Source organism: Chrysochloris asiatica, unplaced genomic scaffold (genome assembly GCF_000296735.1).
Source record: "Chrysochloris asiatica unplaced genomic scaffold, ChrAsi1.0 scaffold00145, whole genome shotgun sequence".
Taxonomy (NCBI): Eukaryota; Metazoa; Chordata; class Mammalia; order Afrosoricida; family Chrysochloridae; genus Chrysochloris; species Chrysochloris asiatica.
Genome location: NW_006408663.1, coordinates 5830743 through 5838128, shown reverse-complemented (window position 1 = coordinate 5838128; position 7386 = coordinate 5830743). Strand labels below are relative to the sequence as shown.

The window sequence follows — 7386 nt, the reverse complement described above, 5'->3', positions numbered from 1 at the left end:
ATAACCCGCTTCTCAGATTATGTGCTCAGCATAAGTATGGTGAATGGATACAACCCTGTCGCACACCTTTCTTAATTTTAAACCATTCAGTGTTCCCATGGTCTGTACGAATAACTGCCACTGGGTCCATATACAGATTATTCATGAGCACAATTCAGTGTTCCGGAATACTCATACTTCACAATGTTGTCCATAGCTTCTCATGATCCACACAATCGAAAGTTTTGCATAGTCAGTAAAGCACAGGTAAACATCTTTCTGATATTCTCTGCTTTCAGCCAAGATCCATCTGACATCAGCAATGATATTCCTCATTCCATGTCCTCTTCTGAATCCAGCTTGAACCTCTGGAAGTTCTCTGTTAATGTATGCTTGCAGCCGTTTCTGTATTAGCTTCAGTAAAACTTTACTTGCATGGGATATCAAAGAGATTGTCTGATGATTTCTGCATTCTGTTGGGTCACCTCTCTTTGGAATGGGCATAAATACAGATATTTTCCAATCAGTTGGCCAGATAGTTGTCTTTCAAATTTCTTGGCAGAGAAGAGTGAGTTCCTCCTGTGCCACCTCACTTTCTTGAAAGATTTCAATTTTTATTCCTTCAGTTCCTGGTGCCTTGTTCTTTGCCAATTCCCTCAATGCACCTTGGACTTCCTCCTTCAGTATCATTGGCTCTTGATCATATGCTACCTCTTGAAATGTTTGAACAGCAACCATTTCTTTTTGGTACAGTGACTCTGTGTATTCTTCCATGTTTTTTATGCTTTCTGCATCATTCAATAATTTGCCCATAGCATCCATCAATAATGAAAGTCAAGACTTGAATTTTTTCTTCGTTTCCCCCTGCTTGAGAAGTGCTGAGCATGTTCTTCCTTTTTTCATTTTCTGACTCCAGATCTCTGTACATTGTGTTGTACTTATGAAACAGTGTCAGACTGTTGAGTCTTAAACCATCTGTTGAGCTTTATTCACAATCCTAATTCCCGTAGAAATTTATAATATAATGATTTAAGGAGCATCGGAACTAGCAATGACCACTTATTTCACTCTTACAAGGACCACCAGGATGACCTCTGTGACTGAAATGCTATCATTCACATTGAAACACCAAGTACACCTTGAGTTTATAAAGCATCATCATAATTCTGTATCTGTGTACAATACTCTGGGCATTTATAAAAAGAATATAACCCAGTCACTAAGACAACAAAAAGCCCTGTTCACCTTGAAAGAAAATTACTACAACCAACTGAATTAAGGTTAAGACTCTGTAGGCAACATTTTATATGAAATACCTCCACTTTAAGATTCTCCTCCTGGGAAATGTTACTGAGGATTTTAGTGACATATATAGACAGAGGTAAGAACAACGCAATATGTATAGCAACATAAAATTTATATTGTATATATTCTGAAACATAAAAAGTTTTATGGAGAAAAATAAGTGTGAAGTCAATAATAAAAAAAAAAAAGAAACAGGGGCTATGGGGATGGGAATTGGGGAATGGGGAATCACTAGAATGAAAGGGGGTTTTATGACCTAGCACCAAAGAATCTAAGGTAATCTTTTGGGAATGGAATGGTAAGCAACTGGCCCACTTACACCTAAAGCAAAAATAGAATTTTTTCTATGTGTTATATTCACATATGAATAACAAAATACGATAAATCTGTCATACTTAAATATGATCCCTAAGGATTTAACAGTGAAGGGGAATTTTGTGTATAAACTCCAAATTCAAGCATGCACACACACATGCACATACACACATGGACACAAACCAAATACCCTTAAAGCTACCTAATATATGGTGAACCGATGATGGGCCTAGAATTTCAACTACCAACACAAAGAAATGCTCATTAATATCAGTACTAATTTTAAATTCAGGATCTTTCAGACAACTTTTATTGAAAGATCAAAGCGATGCTAATATTCAGTTTTACCTAATGATTATTAAGCTTCCATCAAATTCCAGGCAACGTTCTATATACTTAAAAAACAGAGCTGCTATAATTTAAAACAATAGAATTTTGTAGTTAGAAAGCTTCTTTTGAGAGTCAGACTATCAAATTTCTAATTCTTATTCTACAATTGGCTAGGTATGTGATCCTCAATAGTACATAACTTCTCTTAACTTTAGCTTTTCATCTATAAATATGGTACTCTGGCTACCTACTTCCAATAATTGTCATAAGAATAACATAGAACTATGTGTCATAAGAATAACATAGAACTATGTGTCATAAGAATAACATAGAACTATGTGTCATAAGAATAACATAGAACTATGTGTCATAAGATTAACATAGAACTATGTGGTCCTTAGTATAGTGCTGGAAGACTGGGTGTAATAAACAAATCACTAAATGGTTAGTATTTTTACCAGTAATTCACTCAACAATGTGTGAAACAGGAATTATTATCCCTGTTTTATAATTCAAGTACTAAGAGGTAAAGCTGGGAGCGGGATCCAATTCTACCAGGCTCTAGCACCCAAGAGTTTTATTTTCAATTTTTGCAAAACCTAATAATACATATTCCTGGCATAGCGTTGTGGGTTAATGAGCCAGAGTGCAAAGCAATTTTACCTGCAAGGTCGACGGTTCAAGCTTACCAGCTCCTCCTCAGAAACCCTATACAGGGCCACTATGGGTCAGATCGACTCGACGGCACTTAACAACAACAACAAATAATATATAATTAAGACATTTTGACATTATGATACTACTATCAATTGCATTTAGTTATTAAACTATGAAGTATCAATTCCTTTTTCTTTTTTTATTCTACACAGTAGTTAAAACAATAAAATGGTAAATACTTGCTATTGTTTTTAGATGTGATTGAGTCACTTCCAACTCAGTGATGTTTTGCACAACAGAGGGAAACACTGCCCTGTTCTACGCCAACCTTACAATTTATGTTATGCTTGAGCCCATTCCTGCTGCCACTATGCCAATCCATCTCATTGGGGATTTACATCTTTTTGCCTGACCCTCCATTATAGCAAGCATCATGTCCTTCTGCAGAGACTGATCCTTCCTAATGATATGTCTAAAGTATGAGAAACAGAGTCTCATCGTTCTGGCTTCTAAGGAGTGTTCTGTCTGTACTTCTTCCAACACAGATTTGTTTGTTCTGGCAAATATTTCAGATTTCAGATTCTCAACTTTATATGTTCCAGGTTTCCTGAAGGAGGACAGGCCATTGATGGCTCCATAGCTCCCAACAGCAATTCCCTAAATGAATTCGTGTTCCCATTGCCCTTGTCATCCAAATGCTGTCTCTCAAACACATCCTAATTTAGAATCTATATTCTCTATTCTTCCTCATGGAGCGTAATCATTCTGCTGCATGTTGAGGTAAAGGTAGTAAGAGATGTTTCTATCAGCTTCCTTTAATTACTGCTCCTATCAAGATTAAAATGTTATTGTTACATTTTATATTAATAATATAAGAATCATGGCTGGTGACTCTGTAGGATTAAAAATTGAGTGCTAACTTCAAGGTTGGTAGTTCAAATCCACCAGTTGCTTCATGGGAGAAAAATAAGGCTGTTTTCTCCTATAAATATTTACAGCCTTGGAAACCCTGCATAGGGTTGCTATGAGTCACAACTGACTCAGTGACAGTGGATTTTTTGATTATTATATTTCAGGCACTATTCTACAAAATTTACAGATAGATACAGATTTACTTAATTCCCAGATTGAAATTCAGAGAGAATAACTAATTTGCCTAGGATTATTGAACTTGTTGTTGTTTTTAAGTTCTGTCAAGTCTGTTCTGACTTACTGACCCAGTATAGGGTTTTCAAGGAGCAGCTGGTGGGTTTGAACCACCAACCTTGTAGTTAGCAACCCAGTGCTTTTATACAGCACCACACCAGAATTCCATCAGAGATGTTTCTCTCTTAATCTTATAAATACAATTAATGTGTTATATTTTTGAGGAACATATTATAGCACTTTACTTTGAGGAAACTGAGAGGTTAATTTGACTACAGATAAAAGGGAGCTTCATAAGTGTGTGAAAAATTATGTTGTCTTTTAGATCCATTTTTCCACAAACTTTTTGAACCCCCCTTTAGATACCATTTAAATCCTTAACCACACCCTTCCCACTTTCCCTTTACTTATTGTATATCTTTGATTGTTGTTGTTAAGTACCATCAAGTCAGCTCTGACTCATTGTGACACTGTATAAGGTTTCCGAGGAGCTGCTAGTTGAGTTTGAACTGACAACATTGCAGTTTAAACCTACCTTGTAGTCCAGTGCTTATCCTACAGTGCCACACCAGGACATCATACTTTTCATAGTCTTTATTTATTTTATATTATTCATCTCCCAAGTCTAAACTGGAGGATATGGCTCTTGCACTAACTGAATTAATCCTGTGGTGATTTACTTAGACCAGACTAGAACCTCCTGCCTATATCCTGATCCATTAATTCTTCTGGTGCAAATAACAATAGAATGAAAAAGAAAACCTGGGTGGACTTTTTCTTCCCTTAAAATCTAAATTGATGCTGGGATGGTCCTTTAAGGAGAGGAAACTCTACACAAAATCTTACCATATCTTACGAAGCATACTCAAATCCTGCATATGTTTTAAGACTAGGCTAATTTTACATTAGAAGAAGCTGTGCACCCCTGAAAGCAAATCCTGTATTCAAATAAGTATTTGTCACATTGTGGAATATTACCAAATAACAGGAGCTTTTGAATGGTGCAAATTGTTAATGTGTTTGGCTGCTAACCAAAAGGTTGGAAGTTCAAGTCCACCCAGAGTTGCCTTGGAAGAGAGGTCTGGAAATCTATTTCAAAACAATAGCCTTTGAAAACCATATGAAGCACAGTTCTACTCTGACACGTTTAAGGTCACAATTAGTCAGAATCAAGTCAACAACCTGTATAACTTATATACAACACACACACACATATATACATAACAGATAGTACTCAGTTGTTAAATGCCATCAAGTTGGTTCTGACTCATAGCAATCCTGTCTTTATAGGGTTTCCAAGGAGCAGCTGGTGGGTTTGAACTGCTGATCTTTCAGTTAGCAATCCAGTGATTATCCTACAATGACACACCAGGACTCCATATAATGCACACTAGAAGATTACAAATTAAAAGACAAAAATTTAATATGTAAGTATATTGAAGTTTCCAGGAAGGGGCTGGGGTGGGGAGGAAGTGATAGAAGTGGTGGAAATGAAGCACCAAATAAGCCATTTATTGGAAATCAAGGTGGTTGTGATCACATAGTCTCTAAGATAAACCATATTGAAAGTCCATACGACATATAGCACTCTTAGAATATTGTTTACTGGTGCTATTAGTAGAAGTACATTTTAAATAGAAGTAAATCAGCACTGAGAAGTAAATGTATGTGAAAAATGAGGGTATTTAGGGAAGATTTTTTACTTTAATGGGCAAAAGAGTTGAATTATTTTCCATTATTCACTACATGGGACATCTAGTCATCTTTTAAAAAAATTTGGTTTATACATGTCAATAAATCCATAACCTTAAAATTTGTTGTAGGGAATTTAAAAAGTGTATTTTCCTCAAAAGAGTTGTGAAATAATCTTTAAAGAAAAAAACTGCTTATTTTACTATGGCAAAACATTTTAGGTTGAAGGATTACATTCTTTCAGACTAAAATGCAGGGGACATATTTTCCCAGAGGTTTAATCTATTGTACTTCATTGGGCTGATCCCAATTATGAGATTTTCCAGTAAATATGATTTTCTTCTTTCATCAGCTCTGGGAGAACATGATGGAAAACCACACAGCGATATACGGATCAAATTCATCTTTTTTTTTTTTTTTTTTTTTTTTTTAATTTAAGTCAAGTAGGCATTTTCCTCAAGTGCAAGTTAATGTAAATCATGCATTGCTAGAACTCTGACCTTTGAAATTATACTTGCATAGTCAGATTTCCCTGACAAAGTACATGTTTATAGTATCTTTTATTTAAATCAATATTCTGCATGCATGAGCAGAGGAAGGAAAAGAGAAAGGCTAACAGCAAATAAAGAAAGCCCAAATGATTTAGCTCAGCAGAGTGGAATAATGAGTCAAGTTTTTCCCAGTGTCCAAGCCACTCTGTGATATTTAGCTAGGCACTTATAGAAGTGTGTAACATTTTCAGGTCATTAAGATGCTATTTTGTACATTTCCAGAGTCAACTTACTCTCCTAGGCATCCCAGTTGCTACTAAATTCAGAGGTGAATTGAATACATCGCATAATTAATTTATGGCTTGATTGCAATATCACTTAAGGGGTAGTCTTAATTTTCAAGGTAGGAGCAGTTATCAGATGTGTTGGAGTGCAATGAACTGAGGCATTTAGGTGACAGTATTAAATGAAAATACCTTGGTTAGTAGCCCTCAAACACAATGGCATATAGAGAAAGAGCCTGAACTTTATCAACTTATATAACAATTCTTTGAGTACTCCTAATAAAGATGGTTGCGAAAGAGTAAAGCTTTATCAGCTTTAACCACAAATCAAAAAAGTTGCACATGCCTTATACTCAACATATTATCTCCATTTTTAGACATGGAATTTTATGGTGTCAATCTATTAGTTCACAATTTCAGGTGCATTTGGAACTTGCTTCATAATAACCGATCAAGGATTAATCCTAGAGTGTGTTGTTTGTTGTTGAAGGCTGTTAAATAGAATAATAATAATAATAATAATAATAAACAATCAAGTATCGGGGCATGGTCTAGGTTTAAGCAGCCATCGTGTCTATTCTCTGCAGTTGTGTCTACTCTCTAACCACACATCTGTCAATTTGTTGTACTGTGATTGCATTAGTGTCACTGTGATGCTGAAAGCCATGCCACCAGTATTTTAAATGATGCAGGCTCACTCATGATGAACAGGTTTCTATGGAGCTTCCAGACTAAGACACACTAGAAAGAAGGTGAAGCTAACTGCTTCTGAATGTTTAACCACTGAAAAGTTTATAAATAGCAGTGGAACACTGTCAGGTACAGCACCAGAAGATGAAACATTATGAGTAGCACTCCTATTTTGTCAGATATAGTGCCGAAAGATAAGCCACTCAGCTTGGAAGGCTCTCAATGTGGGAAAGAGCTGTCTCCTATAATTAAAATTTAACTGTCATGATGCAAATGGAGAGGATCTTTTGAGACTTGCATTTACTGATGGGGCACAACTCAAGACAAGGAGAAATAGCTGTAGACATCCATTTATAATCAGATTATGGAATATAAAAAGTATGAATCTAGGAAAATTGAAAGTTGTCAAAAATGGAATATAACACAAAAAGATCAGTATCTTAGGCATTGTTGTTGTTATGTGCCGTGGCGTAGGTTCCGACTCATAGCGACCCTAT

The 7386-nt window shown here is 35.8% G+C and overlaps 1 pseudogene; it reads left to right on the top strand.

The window, feature by feature from the left end:
* Positions 1–7386, top strand: part of LOC102811941 — a 110247-nt pseudogene that overhangs the window by 22996 nt on the left and 79865 nt on the right.